Below are 21639 nucleotides of genomic sequence, written 5' to 3' on the forward strand. Positions count from 1 at the left end.
CCGTAGGATTGAATTTAAGAACAGGGAGTTAATGTTGCAGCTATATAGGACCCTGTTCAGACCCCCCCCGAGTACTGTGCTCAATTCCGGTCACCTCACTACAGGAAGTTTGTGGAAACCATAGAAAGGGTGCAGAGGAGATTTACAAGGATGTTGCCTGGATTGGGGGGCATGCCTTATGAGAATAAGTTGAGTGAACTCGGCCGTTTTTCGTTGTAGTGAAGAAGGATGAAAGTTGACCTGATAGAGGTGTACAAGATAATGAGAGGATCGTGTGGATAGTCAAAGGCTTTTTCCCAGGGCTGAAATGGCTGGCACAAGAAGGCATAGTTTTAAGGTGCTTGGAAGGAGATACAGAGGAGACTTCGGGTTAGTTTTTTTTACGCAGAGAGTGGTGAGTGCGTGGAATGGGCTGCTGGCGGCGGTGGTGGAGGCGGAAACAATAGGGTCTTTTAAGAGACTCCTGGATGGATACATGGAGCTTAGAAACATAGAAGGCTATGGGTAAGCATAGGTAGTTCTAAGGTAAGGACATGTTCGGCAGAGCTTTGTGGGCCGAAGGGCCTATATAGTGCTGTAGGTTTTCTATATTCGAGTAGCATATAAAACACGCCCTCAGCCATGAAATTAATGGGCAGATATTGTAACAGTTTGTGCTTCATACGTCAGGCCACGTACAGAACAAAAATAAAATCTCACTGGATAGGCTACACAATCATTGTTGAGGTGATGTGTGTCCCAGTTTATCTTGGTGAGGCTGGGTGACAGGTGGAGTGAAAGAGACACTGGAAGGCAGATAGAGAGAGGGGCAGAAAGAAATCCATCACTGGCACTGGAGTGTGAAGACCTTTGATTTTCACTCCCTGGTGAGAAACTTTTTCTGAACCCGTTCCAGCTTAATGACGTCCTTTCTCAGCCGAGTAACCAGAATTGCTACAGTACTCTCAGTGTGTTATCACCAATGTCTTGTCTGCTTTTAACATGAGATGCCAACTCTTCTACACCAATACCCTGACTGATGAAGATAAGGGTGGCATGTGCCTTCTTCACCACTTTGTCTACCTGTATCTTCACTCTCAGGGAACTGTCAATTTGTTCCCTCGTGTATCTCTGTTCTACAACAGTTCCCAGGCCCTGCTATTCACTATGTATATCCTTTCTTGGCATAACTTCCCAAAAAGCATCACTTCATACTTGTGTGATTTGGATACCTTCTTCCCTTCCTTTTCCCACTTTCCCAGTTGACTGAGATCCTGTTGTAACTTTCGTCGATCTTCTTCAGTGTCCACCACACCACCAGGTTTGGTGTCATCTGTAAGTTTACTAAACACATCACCCACATTCTCATCCAGATTGTTAATATATCTGTGTATATATCAGACCACAAAAGAAATAGAATTATGATTTATTATTTGATAATTAGATTAATATAATTTCAGTGAAATGAATATTTAAATTCACTTGCAATAAATGCCAACGTACTTTTTCCATCCTAACTGTTGCTGTGAATTTTACATTTCAAATTCCAATATTATGATCTGAATTACTGTCATACAACTGTTGTGAATTTCATGAATATCTCACCAGGACAACATAAGGTCATTTTTGAACTCAATCCCAGCATCATTAAAGTCAAAGGCTAATTGCTGCCGAACATTTCTTGATCAAAATTCAATCTTCGTTGATCTTAATTGGATGCAGAAGGTAGACTGTGTTTACATAAAACACACTGACGCCCAGTGTTTAAAATGGATGGTGTTAAAACGTCACATTGTGTAGACCAAGCTGTCCTTAGTTATTGAGTGATTGAGTCAGGCAGCAGGGTAAAGGGCCCCTCAGCCCATTGAACCGTACTGACCACACTACCTACCCGCTAGACCCAGATAGCCCATTGGCCCGTACTGACCACACGGCCTACCCGCTAGACCCAGATAGCCCATTGGCCCTACCTGACCACACTACCTACCCGCTAGACCCAGATAGCCCATTGGTCCGTACTGACCACACTACCTACCCGCTAGACCCAGATAGCCCATTGGTCCGTACTGACCACACTACCTACCCGCTAGACCCAGATAGCCCATTGGCCCGTACTGACCACACGGCCTACCCGCTAGACCCAGATAGCCCATTGGCCCATACTGACCGCACTACCGACCCGCTAGACCCAGATAGCCCATTGGCCCGTACTGACCACACTACCTACCCGCTAGACCCAGATAGCCCATTGGTCCGTACTGACCGCACTACCTACCCGCTAGACCCAGATAGCCCATTGGCCCGTACTGACCACACTACCTACCCGCTAGACCCAGATAGCCCATTGGTCCGTACTGACCACACTACCTACCCGCTAGACCCAGATAGCCCATTGACCCGTACTGACCTCACTACCTACCCGCTAGACCCAGATAGCCCATTGGCCCATACTGACCACACTACATACCCGCTAGACCCAGATAGCCCATTGACCCGTACTGAGCACACTACCTACCCGCTAGACCCAGATAGCCCATTGGCCCATACTGACCACACTACCTACCCGCTAGACCCCTCAGCCCATTGGCCCGTACTGACCACACTACCTACCCGCTAGACCCAGATAGCCCATTGACCCGTACTGAGCTCACTACCTACCCGCTAGACCCAGATAGCCCATTGACCCGTACTGACCACACTACCTACCCGCTAGACCCAGATAGCCCATTGACCCGTACTGACCACACTACCTACCCGCTAGACCCAGATAGCCCATTGGCCTGTACTGACCACACTACCTACCCACTAGACCCAGATAGCCCATTGACCCATACTGACCACACTACCTACCCGCTAGACCGAGATAGCCCATTGGCCCGTACTGACCACACTACCTACCCGCTAGACCCAGATAGCCCATTGGCCCGTACTGACCACACTACCTACCCGCTAGACCCAGATAGCCCATTGGTCCGTACTGACCACACTACCTACCCGCTAGACCCAGATAGCCCATTGGCCCGTACTGACCACACTACCTACCCGCTAGACCCAGATAGCCCATTGACCCGTACTGACCACACTACCTACCCGCTAGACCCAGATAGCCCATTGGCCCGTACTGACCACACTACCTACCCACTAGACCCAGATAGCCCATTGACCCGTACTGACCTCACTACCTACCCGCTAGACCCAGATAACCCATTGGCCCGTACTGACCTCACTACCTACCCGCTAGACCCAGATAGCCCATTGGCCCATACTGACCACACTACCTACCCGCTAGACCCAGATAGCCCATTGACCCGTACTGACCACACTACCTACCCGCTAGACCCCTCAGCCCATTGGCCCGTACTGACCACACTACCTACCCGCTAGACCCAGATAGCCCATTGACCCGTACTGACCTCACTACCTACCCGCTAGACCCAGATAGCCCATTGACCCGTACTGACCACACTGCCTACCCGCGAGACCCAGATAGCCCATTGACCCGTACTGACCACACTACCTACCCACTATACCCAGATAGCCCATTGACCCATACAGACCACACTACCTACCCGCTAGACCCAGATAGCCCATTGACCCGTACTGACCTCACTACCTACCCGCTAGACCCAGATAACCCATTGGCCCGTACTGACCACACTACCTACCCGCTAGACCCAGATCGCCCATTGGTCCGTACTGACCACACGACCTACCCACTAGACCCAGATAGCCCATTGACCCATACTGACCACACTACCTACCCGCTAGACCCAGATAGCCCATTGACCCGTACTGACCTCACTACCTACCCGCTAGACCCAGATAGCCCATTAGCCCGTACTGACCACACTACCTACCCGCTAGACCCAGATAGCCCATTGGCCCGTACTGACCACACTACCTACCCGCTAGACCCAGATAGCCCATTGGCCCGTACTGACCACACTACCTACCCGCTAGACCCAGATAGCCCATTGACCCGTACTGACCACACTACCTACCGCTAGACCCAGATAGCCCATTGGCCCGTACTGACCACACTACCTACCGGCTAGACCCCTCAGCCCATTGGCCCGTACTGACCTCACTACCTACCCGTTCGACCCAGATAGCCCATTGACCCATACTGACCACACTACCTACCCGCTAGACCCAGATAGCCCATTGGCCCGTACTGACCACACTACCTACCCGCTAGACCCAGATAGCCCATTGGCCCGTACTGACCACACTACCTACCCGCTAGACCCAGATAGCCCATTTGTCCGTACTGACCACACTACCTACCCGCTAGACCCAGATAGCCCATTGGCCGTACTGACCACACTACCTACCCGCTAGACCCAGATAGCCCATTGACCCGTACTGACCACACTACCTACCCGCTAGACCCAGATAGCCCATTGGCCCGTACTGACCACACTACCTACCCACTAGACCCAGATAGCCCATTGACCCGTACTGACCTCACTACCTACCCACTAGACCCAGATAGCCCATTGACCCATACTGACCACACTACCTACCCGCTAGACCCAGATAGCCCATTGGCCCGTACTGACCACACTACCTACCCGCTAGACCCAGATAGCCCATTGGCCCGTACTGACCACACTACCTACCCGCTAGACCCAGATAGCCCATTGGTCCGTACTGACCACACTACCTACCCGCTAGACCCAGATAGCCCATTGGCCCGTACTGACCACACTACCTACCCGCTAGACCCAGATAGCCCATTGACCCGTACTGACCACACTACCTACCCGCTAGACCCAGATAGCCCATTGGCCCGTACTGACCACACTACCTACCCGCTAGACCCAGATAGCCCATTGACCCGTACTGACCACACTACCTACCCGCTAGACCCAGATAGCCCATTGGCCCGTACTGACCACACTACCTACCCACTAGACCCAGATAGCCCATTGACCCGTACTGACCTCACTTCCTACCCACTAGACCCAGATAGCCCATTGACCCATACTGACCACACTACCTACCCGCTAGACCCAGATAACCCATTGGCCCGTACTGACCTCACTACCTACCCGCTAGACCCAGATAGCCCATTGGCCCGTACTGACCACACTACCTACCCGCTAGACCCAGATAGCCCATTGACCCGTACTGACCACACTACCTACCCGCTAGACCCAGATAGCCCATTGGCCCGTACTGACCACACTACCTACCCGCTAGACCCAGATAGCCCATTGACCCGTACTGACCACACTACCTACCCGCTAGACCCAGATAGCCCATTGGCCCGTACTGACCACACTACCTACCCACTAGACCCAGATAGCCCATTGACCCGTACTGACCTCACTTCCTACCCACTAGACCCAGATAGCCCATTGACCCATACTGACCACACTACCTACCCGCTAGACCCAGATAACCCATTGGCCCGTACTGACCTCACTACCTACCCGCTAGACCCAGATAGCCCATTGGCCCGTACTGACCACACTACCTACCCGCTAGACCCAGATAGCCCATTGGCCCGTACTGACCACACTACCTACCCGCTAGACCCAGATAGCCCACTGGTCCGTACTGACCACACTACCTACCCGCTAGACCCAGATAGCCCATTGGCCCGTACTGACCACACTACCTACCCGCTAGACCCAGATAGCCCATTGACCCGTACTGACCACACTACCTACCCGCTAGACCCAGATAGCCCATTGGCCCGTACTGACCACACTACCTACCCGCTAGACCCAGATAGCCCATTGACCCGTACTGACCACACTACCTACCCGCTAGACCCAGATAGCCCATTGGCCCGTACTGACCACACTACCTACCCGCTAGACCCAGATAGCCCATTGACCCGTACTGACCTCACTACCTACCCGCTAGACCCAGATAGCCCATTGACCCATACTGACCACACTACCTACCCGCTAGACCCAGATAACCCATTGGCCCGTACTGACCTCACTACCTACCCGCTAGACCCAGATAGCCCATTGACCCGTACTGACCTCACTACCTACCCGCTAGACCCAGATAGCCCATTGGCCCGTACTGACCACACTACCTACCCGCTAGACCCAGATAGCCCATTGACCCGTACTGACCACACTACCTACCCGCTAGACCCAGATAGCCCATTGGCCCGTACTGACCACACTACCTACCCGCTAGACCCAGATAGCCCATTGGCCCGTACTGACCACACTACCTACCCGCTAGACCCAGATAGCCCATTGACCCGTACTGACCTCACTACCTACCCGCTAGACCCAGATAGCCCATTGACCCATACTGACCACACTACCTACCCGCTAGACCCAGATAGCCCATTGACCCGTACTGACCACACTACCTACCCGCTAGACCCAGATAGCCCATTGGCCCGTACTGACCACACTACCTACCCGCTAGACCCAGATAGCCCATTGACCCATACTGACCACACTACCTACCCGCTAGACCCAGATAGCCCATTGGTCCGTACTGACCATACTACCTACCCGCTAGACCCAGATAGCCCATTGGCCCGTACTGACCACACTACCTACCCGCTAGACCCAGATAGCCCATTGCCCAGATAGCCCATTGACCCGTACTGACCACACTACCTACCCGCTAGACCCAGATAGCCCATTGACCCGTACTGACCACACTACCTACCCGCTAGACCCAGATAGCCCATTGGCCCGTACTGACCACACTACCTACCCGCTAGACCCAGATAGCCCATTGGCCCGTACTGACCACACTACCTACCCGCTAGACCCAGATAGCCCATTGACCCGTACTGACCACACTACCTACCCGCTAGACCCAGATAGCCCATTGACCCGTACTGACCACACTACCTACCCGCTAGACCCAGATAGCCCATTGACCCGTACTGACCACACTACCTACCCGCTAGACCCAGATAGCCCATTGGCCCGTACTGACCACACTACCTACCCGCTAGACCCAGATAGCCCATTGACCCGTACTGCCCTCACTACCTACCCACTAGACCCAGATAGCCCATTGACCCATACTGACCACACTACCTACCCGCTAGACCCAGATAACCCATTGGCCCGTACTGACCTCACTACCTACCCGCTAGACCCAGATAGCCCATTGGCCCGTACTGACTACACTACCTACCCGCTAGACCCAGATAGCCCATTGGCCCGTACTGACCACACTACCTACCCGCTAGACCCAGATAGCCCATTGACCCGTACTGACCTCACTACCTACCCGCTAGACCCAGATAGCCCATTGGCCCATACTGACCACACTACCTACCCGCTAGACCCAGATAGCCCATTGACCCGTACTGACCACACTACCTACCCGCTAGACCCAGATAGCCCATTGGCCCATACTGACCACACTACCTACCCGCTAGACCCAGATAGCCCATTGACCCGTACTGACCACACTACCTACCCGCTAGACCCAGATAGCCCATTGACCCGTACTGACCACACTACCTACCCGCTAGACCCAGATAGCCCATTGGCCCGTACTGACCACACTACCTACCCGCTAGACCCAGATAGCCCATTGGCCCGTACTGACCACACTACCTACCCGCTAGACCCAGATAGCCCATTGGCCCGTACTGACCACACTACCTACCCGCTAGACCCAGATAGCCCATTGACCCGTACTGACCACACTACCTACCCGCTAGACCCAGATAGCCCATTGACCCGTACTGACCTCACTACCTACCCGCTAGACCCAGATAGCCCATTGACCCGTACTGACCACACTACCTACCCGCTAGACCCAGATAGCCCATTGACCCGTACTGACCTCACTACCTACCCGCTAGACCCAGATAGCCCATTGACCCATACTGACCACACTACCTACCCGCTAGACCCAGATAGCCCATTGGCCCGTACTGACCTCACTACCTACCCGCTAGACCCAGATAGCCCATTGGCCCATACTGACCACACTACCTACCCGCTAGACCCAGATAGCCCATTGACCCGTACTGACCTCACTACCTACCCGCTAGACCCAGATAGCCCATTGGCCCATACTGACCACACTACCTACCCGCTAGACCCAGATAGCCCATTGACCCGTACTGAGCACACTACCTACCCGCTAGACCCAGATAGCCCATTGGCCCATACTGACCACACTACCTACCCGCTAGACCCCTCAGCCCATTGGCCCGTACTGACCACACTACCTACCCGCTAGACCCAGATAGCCCATTGACCCGTACTGACCTCACTACCTACCCGCTAGACCCAGATAGCCCATTGACCCGTACTGACCACACTACCTACCCGCTAGACCCAGATAGCCCATTGACCCGTACTGACCACACTACCTACCCGCTAGACCCAGATAGCCCATTGGCCCGTACTGACCACACTACCTACCCGCTAGACCCAGATAGCCCATTGGCCCGTACTGACCACACTACCTACCCGCTAGACCCAGATAGCCCATTGGCCCGTACTGACCACACTACCTACCCGCTAGACCCAGATAGCCCATTGGCCCGTACTGACCACACTACCTACCCACTAGACCCAGATAGCCCATTGACCCATACTGACCACACTACCTACCCGCTAGACCCAGATAGCCCATTGACCCGTACTGACCTCACTACCTACCCGCTAGACCCAGATAACCCATTGGCCCGTACTGACCACACTACCTACCCGCTAGACCCAGATCGCCCATTGGTCCGTACTGACCACACTACCTACCCACTAGACCCAGATAGCCCATTGACCCATTCTGACCACACTACCTACCCGCTAGACCCAGATAGCCCATTGACCCGTACTGACCTCACTACCTACCCGCTAGACCCAGATAGCCCATTAGCCCGTACTGACCACACTACCTACCCGCTAGACCCAGATAGCCCATTGGCCCGTACTGACCACACTACCTACCCGCTAGACCCAGGTAGCCCATTGGCCCGTACTGACCTCACTACCTACCCACTAGACCCAGATAGCCCATTGGCCTGCACTGACCACACTACCTACCGGCTAGACCCCTCAGCCCATTGGCCCGTACTGACCTCACTACCTACCCGCTAGACCCAGATAGCCCATTGACCCATACTGACCACACTACCTACCCGCTAGACCCAGATAGCCCATTGGCCCGTACTGACCACACTACCTACCCGCTAGACCCAGATAGCCCATTGACCCATACTGACCACACTACCTACCGGCTAGACCCCTCAGCCCATTGGCCCGTACTGACCTCACTACCTACCCGCTAGACCCAGATAGCCCATTGACCCATACTGACCACACTACCTACCCGCTAGACCCAGATAGCCCATTGGCCCGTACTGACCACACTACCTACCCGCTAAACCCAGATAGCCCATTGGCCCGTACTGACCACACTACCTACCCGCTAGACCCAGATAGCCCATTGACCCATACTGACCACACTACCTACCCGCTAGACCCAGATAGCCCATTGACCCGTACTGACCTCACTACCTACCCGCTAGACCCAGATAGCCCATTGGCCCATACTGACCACACTACCTACCCGCTAGACCCGGATAGCCCATTGACCCGTACTGAGCACACTACCTACCCGCTAGACCCAGATAGCCCATTGGCCCATACTGACCACACTACCTACCCGCTAGACCCCTCAGCCCATTGGCCCGTACTGACCACACTACCTACCCGCTAGACCCAGATAGCCCATTGACACGTACTGACCTCACTACCTACCCGCTAGACCCAGATAGCCCATTGACCCGTACTGACCACACTACCTACCCGCTAGACCCAGATAGCCCATTGACCCATACTGACCACACTACCTACCCGCTAGACCCAGATAGCCCATTGACCCGTACTGACCTCACTACCTACCCGCTAGACCCAGATAGCCCATTGACCCATACTGACGTCACTACCTACCCGCTAGACCCAGATAGCCCATTGGCCCGTACTGACCACACTACCTACCCGCTAGACCCAGATAGCCCATTGGCCCGTACTGACCACACTACCTACCCGCTAGACCCAGATAGCCCATTGGCCTGTACTGACCACACTACCTACCCGCTAGACCCAGATAGCCCATTGGCCCGTACTGACCACTCTACCTACCCGCTAGACCCAGATAGCCCATTGGCCCGTACTGACCACACTACCTACCCGCTAGACCCAGATAGCCCATTGGCCCGTACTGACCACACTACCTACCCGCTAGACCCAGATACCCGTGTTTGGCACATAGCCCTCCAAGCCCTTTCCCTCCATGCACCTATCCAAATGCCTCTCACTGTAAGTGTTGCAGTGGTTCCCAGCTCGACCACTTCCTCTGGCAGCTCATTCCAGGGACTCACGACCCTCTCTGTGAAGATGTTAACCCTCAGCTAAGAAGGTCATTCGGAACAAACAGATGAATTATGAGAGGAAGCTGGCGACGAATATAAAAGAAGATATGAAAAGCTTTTTAAAGTATATAAATGGTAAAAGAGAGTCGAGGGTAGATATAGGACCAATACAAAATGACACTGGAGATATTGTAATCAGAGATGCAAAGATGGCAGAAGAACTGAATGCATATTTTGCATTATTCCTCACAGTGGAAGATGTCTGCAGCGTACAGGACATTCAAGAGTGTCAGGGAAGTGAAGCTGTGCAGTGAAAGTTACGATTGAGAAGGTGCTCGGGAAGCTTAATGGTCTGAGGGTGGATAAATCTCCTGGACCTGATGGAATGCACCCTCGGGTACTGAAGGAAGTAGCTGGAGAGAATGCGGAGGCATTGATGATGATCTTTCAGGAATGGATAGATCCTGGCATTGTACCAGATGACTGGAAAATTGCAAATGTTACTCCGCTATTTAAGAAGGGTGGGAGGCAGCAGAAAGGAAACTATAGACCTGCTAGCCTGATGTCAGTGGTTAGTAATTTGTTGGAATTGATTGTTAGGGATGAGATTACGGAGTACCTGGAGGCACATGACAAGATAGGCCAGAGCCAGCATGGTTTCCTGAAAGGAAATTCCTGCCTGACAAACCTACTGCAATTCTTTGAGGAAATTCGAAGCAGGGTGGACAAAGGAAATGCAGTCAACGTGGAGTACTGAGATTTTCAGAAGGCCTTTGACAAGGTGCCACACATGAGGCTGCTTAGCAAGGTAAGAGCCCATGGAATTACAGGGAAGTTACTAGTGTGGTTGGGGCATTGGCTGATCGGCAGAAAACAGAGTGGGAATCAAAGGATCCTATTCTGGCTGGCTGCCGGTTACTAGTGGAGTTCGGACCGCTGCTTTTTATGATATGTGTCAATGATTTAGACAATGATATTAATGTATATGTGGCTAAATTTGCCGATTATACAAAGATAGGTGGAGGAGCAGGTAGTGTTGAGGAAACAGAGAGACTTAGATAGTTTAGGGGAATGGGCATGGAAGTGGCAAATGAAATACAATGTTGGAAAGTGTATGGCCATGCACTTGGGTGGAAGAAATAAATGGGCAGACTATTATTCAGATGGGAAGAGAATTCAAAATGCAGAGATGCAAAGGGACTTGGGAGTCCTTGTGCAGGATACCCTGAATGTTAACCTCCAGGTTGAGTTGGTTGTGAAGAAGGTAAATGCAATGTTGGCATTCATTTCTAGAGGTAGAGAATATAAGAGCAGGGATGTGATGTTGAGGCTCTATAAGGCATTCGTGAGACCACACTTGGCAGTATTGTGTGCAGTTCTGGGCTCCTTATTTTAGAAAAGATATCCTGACGTTGGAAAGAGTCCAGAGAAGATTCATGAGAATGATTCAAGGAATGAAATGGTTACCGTATGAGGAATGTTTGGCAGCTCTTGGGCTGTATTCCCTGGAGTTCAGGAGAATGGGGGGAGGTTCTCATAGAAACATTCCAAATGTTAAAAGGCCTGAACATGTTAGATATGGCAAAGTTATTTCCCATGGTAGGGGATTCTTGGACAAGAGGGCACGACTTCAGGATTGAAGGACGTCCTTTTAGAACTTAGATGCAGAGAAATTACTTTAGTCAGAGGCTGGTAGCTCTGTGGAATTTGTTGCCACGAGCGGCTGTGGAGGTCAAATCATTGGGTGTATTTTAGGCAGAGATCGATAGGTTCTTGATTAGCTAGGGCATCAAAGGGTATGGGGTGAAAACAGGGGAGTGGGAATGACTGGAAGAATTGGATTGGCCCAGGATTGAATGGCAGAGCAGACTCGATAGGCTGAATGGCCTACTTACCCCTATATCTTATGGTCTTATTGCCTTATGTTTCATGTGCATACATTTGTCAAAATGTCTTTTAAATGGTTTATGTTACTTTCCCCGTAATGGGTTAAAAGAACCAGCAGAAATGGAACTCACCTGGAGTCTGGTTTTGCTGTTTACTAACACTATTTTTAGAAGTAACTACGCAATACAGTAATATCAAACTAGATAAGTCGAACAGGTTAGCAGAGTTTATGCATATATATGTGTGGAAATATAAACCCAAACTTCTTCAAGCTTAGGTGGAAAATGGTACAGTCTTACGATGGTAGGTCAACAAAGTCGGTTCAGTTCGTGTTATTGAGTTGATTAGAATTGAGGAGAGAGGTAGATGGTTTGTTGTCCACGTAAGCTGATGCCATCGATTCTTCCCGTTGTCCTCTGAAACTTCCAAGTTAGCCAAACTTGACCAACTTAAAGAGCGCCGTCTTCGAGTGATAATCTACCAAACCAGGCAAGGGTTAGACACACTGGTAATCTCCATAGGGTCGCTCTTTCACGCACTAATAATCACAGATCAATTCCTCTTAATCGATCCTCAGTCCCACACTCGTGATCACGTGAAAGTGTAGTGGTAATTTCGCCACACCTTAGTGCGTCTGCCTGTCCCACGAAACAAGCGACCATGCTGGTTTAAATATGGTTGTGCCGAACACCAGCTGTCCATCATGTATCTCCTCCCTTCTATCACCTTAGCGACACACGAGCTGCTCGGTGCCTCTCTCTCTCTCTCTGAATCAGCTGCACGCTCTCTCTCTCTTTTTAAAGGCACAGTCCATAATGAATAACTCAGGATATTGTCACATGTAGTTACCTGCCGCTGTCACCTCCAGTGGCAGCTCGTTTGATACACTCATCACCTTCTCTGTGTAAACTTTGCCCTCAGGTCCCCTTTCATTTTTCCCCTCTTGCCTCACTTCCACAAATGTACTAACCACACACCTACCCTCTCATCGAATTCATTAACATGAATAACAAACAGAATGGAGGCAGCAACGATGCCCGTGGTTCAGCTCTGCTCACGGACATCCAGTGTGAAAAACAACCCTCCACCACCACCCTCTGCTTCCAACCAGAAACCAATTTTGTATCAGCTCACCCAGGACCTCATGCCACAGGGGCTGTTCCTGTGGGGTAAAGTTCAGTGTTTGATGTTCAAATTATCTCAGCAAAGCCCCAGCAAATTCTTCCTTGGATTCCCCACAAGGTCCGAGGATGGACTTGATCAGGCCCCAGGAGCTTATCCAGTTTTATGTGTTTAAGACTTCCAGCATCATCACTTGTTTGTCATGTTTCAGGACAATACTATTTATTCTCCTCCCTAAATTTCCCAGTTTCCATTCCCTTCTCCACAGTAAACACAGACGAGGGGAACCAGACCTCACTCATCCCTCTTTGCTCCACACACGGACACTGCAGGGGAACTATTCTCTCACTATTTCTCTTCAGATCAATGGACAGACTGAACTGAGGGAGGACAGAAAGGGCCAGGGAGTAAATAGAGGTGTGGAACAGGAGGGTAAACAGACGTCTTGTGAGTGAGGATCCTGAACAGGGTTTGGAGGGGTTTGGGATCAGCATGTTCCTGTTAGAGTGAAGGTCAGCACTGATGGGCTGAGGGAACTCTGGCTGACGAGGGTTATTCAGACTCTGATCCGGAAAATGATGGAGTTGCTTGTCAGGTGAAAGTAACTGGGATGAAGCGATTCCCTTGTGAAATGGAAGGAATGTAGGGAAATCGGGAGGGCACAAGGAACACAGAAGATAACTTCAGCAAATTCTATGAATCTGTTGGAAGAAAAAGAGTAATTCGTGATATGTCCCTTGAAGGATCAGTTTGAATCTGGGGATTTCAGTGAGGAGAATAGTAATGTCCTGAAACATAACATCCTGTTTCAACTTTGACCCTCTCACGTTAAAGCTTTATCCTCTACATAGTGTCCTCAGAGAGATCACACTGCTGGGCATGTCTCAAAGGTAGAAGAATAAGAGGTGGTCTGACTGAGACAGACACAGTCTCACAGGGTATTGACAGAGCAGAGGCAGGAATGATGTTTCATCTGGCTGGTGTGTGGAACCAAAGTTCACAGACTCAGAATAACACGTCTCCTCAGCAGGACTGAGATGAGAAATTTCCTCACCCAGAATGCAGTGAAACTTTGGAATTCTGTCCACAAGGTTTCTTGATTTCTGGGGCTCTGTGATGATGGGGATGGCACAGGAAAGTGGGGCTAAGGTCAAAGATCAGATGTTCTGAGTGAAGGGCAGGACAGCTACAAAGGGCCAAATAGCCACATCTGCTGCTATTTCTTAATACATATATCTACATTTGCGCCATTTAATATTTTGGCCTTCTGTCTGTTGGATTACACTGGGATAACCAGTGCACTCTGTGTAGAGCATCCTCTGTACCCGATGTTTACTGTATTCAGTCCAAAGTTCAAAGTAAATTTCAACAAGTCCAGCAATCACAATAGAATCAATGAAAGACTGCACAAACAGGGCAGACAACCAGTGTGCAAAAGACAACAAATTCCAAATACAAGGAGAAAGAAAAACAAGAAGAATAAATAAATATATATATAATATATATGCAATAAATATCAAGAACATGAGATGAGGTATACTTGAAAGTGAGTCCATAGGTTGTGGGAGCAGTTCAGTAATGGGGCGAGTGAATTTGAAGTTATCTGAACCAGATTATGTGAGTCCTGATAGCAGCAGTGAAAAGAGAGAATGAGCTGGGCGGTGGGGCTGTGCAGCTTTGCTGCAACAATGGTCTGTGTCGATGTGCTCAATGCTGGGGTATTGGTGATTCCATACCAGACTGTGATGCAGCCAGTCAATATGCTCACCACCACACACCTGTATAAGTCTCTCAAGGTTTTAGATTTTGTGCTAAATCTTGGAACATTGAACATGGAACACAGAGCAATACAACACAGGAACAGGTCATTCGGCCCACAAGTCTGTGCTGAACATTGTGCCAGTTCAATCTCATCCCATCTACCTGTACATGGTCCACAACTCTTCATTCCCTGTCTGTTCGTGTGTCTGTCTAAATGCCACTGAAATGTTGTTGTTGTATCTGTTGCCACCTCCTCCACTGACAGAACGTTCCAGGCAGCGACCGTTCTCTGTGTAAAACAAACTTGCCTCATCAATCTCCTTTAAACCTTCTCCTCTCACCTTATATTTACTCCCTGTAGTATTTGACTTTCCCACACTGAGGATAAAGAGACTCTGACTGTCTATCATGTCAGTGTCAGTTGTTGCTGACTTTTCCCTCGACAGCTGCTGAGTCACTGTGTTCCCAGACTTCTGTACCCTGTGTAACGCCCTGGGTCACATTTTTACTGTTCTGCTGTAGGTATTTCATTCAGCAGCTCTGTAAGATCAGTCTGTTCTGCTCTCAGCCTGTTTGGGTTATTGTTCAAGATAAAGGATGATGAGGAATCTGTGTCATCCAGTCAGGATGGTGGAACTAGGGGGAGCTTTTTCTGGTGAGGGACACTAAAGTTGGGCTTGGGGCTTTTGTTCGGCAGGAGATGAAGAGAGAAGACGCTGGGGAGAACAGGTTGTAAGATTCGATCCGGTGCGGGACCGTGATTCGATGAAGCCAAGTTCCGAGACAGATTGAGGACCGGTGAATGTGGTGAAACGTTGAGCTCCAACTTGTGCACATTTGACTGTTTAATTAAAATGGCCCTTCTCTTTTTGTTTTTCTTTACTAACCCTTTAGTTAAGATTCATAAACATATTTCCTTCGTTCGAATGCAGTGTACTGTCTGTTGCTCCGTGGCACTAATGTCTAACAGGGTAGCAAATTACACAGCATCCACACAAACCGGGGTTTTGGGTGGGAGAGCCGTCTCAATCTCATAAATTTGATGGGACCAGACAGTGTCTTCCCGAGACTTACACAGACAAGGAAACCAAAGGGTTTCGCTTGTGATCCCATCAGTCTGTGATGCTCCCTCCCTGGTAAGGACCGGGGGGCGGGGTGGTTCCAGAGTAATTTCCCACAGCCCCTGCTGGACAGTGGGGAGCGGCGAGAGTGCACTTGACATCTGTTGACACAATCTGTCCCGACTGGGTGAAAGCAGAGTGTGACAGCGAATAACTGAAGCAATTCCGCCACCTGCTGGCCGCACAGGGTATAAAGAAAATGATATTAAAGATCCGTTCTGTCTTATTTTCTGATTCAGCTCAGGGTATTCACATATGCATTCACAGATAAAGCAGATGCTGCACACATGTTCAAGGCCACAAGAAAACACCTCATTAGAACCAGCACAAATGCAATACAGATAGAAAAATCAAAAGTCCGCAGTAGTTGCAGCACAGAATCAAAATAATTCTTATCATTCACTGAGCCGATCTCTGCAATGTCAGAAGGGTGTCACAGATCCGACCATTTTTCTCACAGCTCCCCGTCCCCAGTTCCCATCCCCTCGTCTCTATCTTCTCTAAGTCTCAGCATTAACACCGGTGATCGAGCGTCAGGCAAAACTCTCCCATTGCGCAAAGAAAATGTCCCTTTTTATACCACTTAAGATTCCATCAAAGCGTAACATGATCATTACTCCAGTATTTTTCCGTAGCTTGGTGGTTCCAGCTACACCCTCTAATCTATAATGACCTTCAGCCCAGACACAGAATTTAGGAAGAAGGTCCGGTTCAGAACAAGTGAGACCGGACCTTTGGAGCCGGACCGTATGTGGTGAAGTCAAGAAGGGAAATGAAAATCAGGAGTTGAATGTTTTCCACACTGTGACGTACAATGTCCAGTCCTGTGGTGATTCCTGCAGCCACATCGTTGTCATCGCCACAGCATCAATCTCCTCACAGCCGATTCTCTCCACATCCCGTGTTCCATACCATTAACTGATTTAATAGTTGCTATAAATTTACCTTTCAACACCGTTTTTACACCTCTGACTACCTTCAGTCCTCGAGCTAAATAAAACGAGCTTTTGGAGGACACCGAGGGTCAGGCAGCATTTGTGGAGAGAAATGGACAATCGACATTTCAGTTTGAGATCCTTCACCTGGACTGTCTCAACCCAGAATATCTTCTGTCCATTTTTCTCCACAAGTGCTGTCTGACCCGCTGAGTTCCTCAGCAGCTATATTTTCCGTCCAGATTCCTGCATCTACAGTCTCTGTGTCTCTCTTTTCATAAGAACTTGGGAAATAGGAGAGGAGTAGGCCATCCGGCCCATCGAGCCTACCCCGCCATTCAATAAGATCATGGCTGATCTGTCCGTAAACTCAGCTCCATCTACCTGCCTTTTCCCCATAATTCTTAATTCCCTTACTATGTAAAAACCTATCTAACTGTATCTTTAATATATTTTGTGAAGAAGCCTCAACTACTTCCCTGGGCAGAGAATTCCACAGATTCACCACTCTCTGAGAAAAACAGTTCCTCCTCATCTCCGTCCTAAATCTCCCTGCTCTCGAATTCAGTCCCTCTAGCAATGAAGGCCAACATTCCCTTTTGCTTCTTAATAACCTGCTGTACCTGCAAGCCAACTTTTTACGATTCATGAACAAGCACTCCCAAGTCCCTCTGCACAACAGCATGCTGCAATCTTTCACCGTTTAAATAATAATCTGCTCTTCTAATATTCCTTCCAAAGTGGACGATCTCACAGTTGCCAACGTTGTATTCCATCTGCCAGACCTTGGCCCACTCACTTAACCTATCTATATCCCTCTCAGACTCTCCACATCCCCTGTACAATTTGCTTTTCCACTCAGTTTATTGTCATCAGCAAATTTTGCTGCGCTACATTCAGTCCCCTCTCCCAAATCATCAATGTAAATAGTGAACAGCTACGGGCCCAGCACCGTCCCCTGCGGCACCCCACTCACCACAGACTGCTAACTGGAGAAACACTCAGTTATACCAACTCTCTGCCTTCTGTTGGTTAACTAATCCACTGTCTATGCCAAAGCACTTCCTCCGACTCCATGCATCCGTATCTTATTTATAAGTCTCTTGTGCATCACCTTATTAAACGCTTTCTGGAAATCCAAGTATCCACCTGATCCCCTCTATCCACTGCACTCATTATGTCCTTAAAGAACTCCAGTAATTTTGTCAAACAGGACCTGCCCTTTCTGAATCCATGCTGTGTCTGCCTAATGGAACCACTTCTTTCTAAATGTTTCGCTATTTCTTCTTAATGACAGCTTCAAGCAATTTCCTGACTACAGATATTAAGCTAACTGACCTATAGTTGCCCGTTTTTTGCCTACATCTTTTTTTAAAAAGTGGTATAACATTTGCTGTCTTCCAGTCCGCTGGGACCCGCCCAGAGTCAAGAGAGTTTTGATAAATGATTACCAACGCGTCTACTATAACCTCCGCCAATTCCTTCAGCACCCTGGGATGCATCCCATCAGGACCAGAGGACTTATCTGCCTTCAGGCCCTCTAGTTTGCTCATCACTATCTCTTTAGTGACAGTGATTTTATCGAGGTCCTCGCCTCCCATTTCGTCCATGACATCCTTCTTTGGCATATTAGATGTGTCCTTCACTGTGAAGACCGACACAAAATAGTCGTTCAATGCCTCAGCCATTTCCTTATCACCCAATATCAATTTCCCCTTCTCGTCTTCCAAGGGACACATGAGCTTTTAATTTGATACTATGTTTTATTTCCTTAGTTATTCGAAGCTGGCTGCCCCCACATTTCAACCTCCTGCCACGCTACCGGGGATAGGGTCCTTTTGTCCTCACCTACCACCCCGCCAGCCTCCGCGTCCAGCACATAATTCACCGAAACTTCCACCACCAAGCACATCTTTCCACCACCACCTCCATAGGCTTGCTGCCTCCCGCAGGGATCGCTCCCTATGCGCTTCCATTGTCCATTCTTCCCTCCTCACAGATTTCCCTCCTGGCCCTGGCACTTTTCCTTGCAAGCGGAGCAAGTGCTACACCTGCCCCAACACCTCCTCCCTCACTACCATTCCTGGCCCAAAGCAGTCCTCCCAGGTGAGGCGACACTTCACCTGTGAGTCTGTTGTGGTCATTTGCTGTGTTTGCTGCTCCCGGTGTGGCCTCCGACGTAGTTTGGGAGACCGCTTCGCCGAGCGTCTACACTCCGTCCTCCAGAAGAAGTGGGATCTCCCAATGGCCCCCATTTTAATTTTACTTCCCATTCCCGTTCTGATATGGTCTCCTACACTGTCGTGATGAGGCCACATTTAGGTAGGAGGAACATCAAGCACCTTATATTCCGTTTGGGTTGCCTCCAACCCGATAACATGAACATTGATTTGTCAAAGTTCCATTAATGGTTCCCCAATACACCCCCTCTCCATTTCCCATCTCCTTTTCCCTCTCTCACTATATCTCCTGGCCCGTCAATCGACTCCCTCTGGGGCTGCCCGCTACCCCCACCCATTCCAGGTTTCACCTATCACCCTGTGTTTCTCTTTTCCCTTCCCCCACCTTTTAAATCTTCTCCTCAGCTTTTTTTTCCTTCCGGCCGAAGTGTCTTCGGCCCAGAAGATGACTGTGCTATTTTTCCATAGATGCTGAGTTCCTCCAGCACTTTATGTGTAAAGCTTGTATTTCACCCGCAGATTCTCTTGTTTGTCAATTGAAATTGAAGGCGCGTCGTTGTAAGTAGAGTTTGGAAGAACCACAGATGGAAGGGAATGTTTTTCATCAACCCTCTCCCCTATAGAGAAATCATATTCTATCATTTGCATTAGAAATCAGGGGAGAGCGCGAACGCAGTCCTCCACTACTACAAATTTTGCAGTCGAGTATCCCGCATTTGGGGACATCGCAGGCGTCAGCACACCCGAAGTGCAATGGGATAGCCTCGTCCTGGGAGAACCTTTTTTTTTCCAAAAATACTTTATTCAGAAATATTACAAAATAAAAATAATTACAGACAAGAAAAAAACATTCGTTGACTGTGAGTCCTTATTCAATAAAGTTATTAACAATAAAAATTTTGCGTTGACTCTCTGTTCATTTACAAATGAAAGATGCTTCCAATAAACCATGCATTTACTCTCAACCCTTGGTCAAGAGTTAACACTTATTAACAATCAAATTATCAACAATAAAGGCAGGCAATGGCTCTAACACTTACCCAAATTAACAATTCCACCCACTCCTTGGGCACCATGTTGATTATCTGTCCACACCGGTGATGAGGGTAGGTCTCCTCCCCACTCAACCCCCCCCCCCTCCCACGGGTGATAAACCTTAAACTGTGGTCCTTCCCCACCGGGCCTTCGCGGTGGCCGCACCAAGTTTGAGTGCATCCCTCAGCACGTACTCCTGCAGCCGAGAGTGTGCCAGTCGGCAGCATTCAATCAGGGACATCTCCATCTGCTGGCAGACCATCAAGTTTCGGGCCGACCAAAGAGCGTCTTTCACCGAATTGATGATCTGCCAGCAGCACCGGATTTTAGTCTCCGTGTGCGTCCCCGGGAACAGCCCGTAGATCACCGAGTCCTCGGTAACGCAGCTGCTGGGCATGAATCTTAGTACTGTCCCTTCCATTCTCCCCCACACCTTCTTCGCGAACCCACAGTGTGCAAAGAGGTGAGCCCCCGACTCCACCCCATTACAGTCCTCCCGTGGGCAACGGGGTGTGGAGGAACCGTTCCGGGCGTACAGGAGGGCTCTGACTGGGAGGGCCTCTCTCACCGCCAGCCAGGCGAGGTCTTTGTGCCCGTTGGTGAGATCTGGCGATGAGGCATTTTGCCAGATGAACTGGACGGTCTGCTCAGGGAACCACCCCACTGTGTCCATCGCGTCCTTCTCCTGCAGTGCCTGCAGGACATTACGTGCCGACCACTGTCTAATGGCCCTGTGGTCAAATGCGTTGGTCTTGAAGAATTTTTCCACGAAGGACAGGTATGGCGGCAACGACCAGCTGACAGGGGTGTTGCGCGGGAAAGGGGCCAGACGCATCCTTCGTAGCCAGGGCGACAGGTAAAACCTGGGCACATAGTAGTACTTTGTGCCCACGTATCTGGGATCCACGCACAGCCTGATGCAGCCACACACGAAGCTGGCCATCAGGGTGAGGGCGACATTGGGGTCGTTCTTGCCCCCGTTGTCCAGGGATTTGTGCATGACGGTCCGTCTCACCCGCTCCATCTTGGATCCCCAGACGAATCTGAAGACAGCCCGGGTGATTTCCGAGCTGTAGGAGCGGGGGACGGGCCAGACCTGCGCCAAGTACAGCAGCCCTGAGAGCACCTCACACCTGATGACCAGGTTCTTGCCCGTTATCGGCAGGGAGCGCCCTCCCCACAGTCCCAGTTTCTGTTTCACCTTGGCAGTCCGCTCCTGCCAGTTCTTGTTGCACGCCTCGGCCCCTCCGAACCAGATCCCCAACACCTTCACGTGGTCAGAC

At 50.2% G+C, this 21639-nt stretch overlaps 1 non-coding gene across 1 annotated transcript; it reads right to left on the reverse strand.

Moving 5' to 3' along the window:
• Positions 1-19976: 19976 nt before the first annotated feature.
• LOC134347391 (U1 spliceosomal RNA) lies at positions 19977-20135 on the reverse strand. The gene has a single exon (XR_010018145.1). It is a non-coding gene; the product is annotated as a U1 spliceosomal RNA (small nuclear RNA).
• Between the last annotated feature and the right edge of the window lie 1504 nt (positions 20136-21639).

The sequence above is a fragment of the Mobula hypostoma genome, chromosome 5, assembly GCF_963921235.1.
Source record: "Mobula hypostoma chromosome 5, sMobHyp1.1, whole genome shotgun sequence".
Lineage (NCBI taxonomy): Eukaryota > Metazoa > Chordata > Chondrichthyes > Myliobatiformes > Myliobatidae > Mobula > Mobula hypostoma.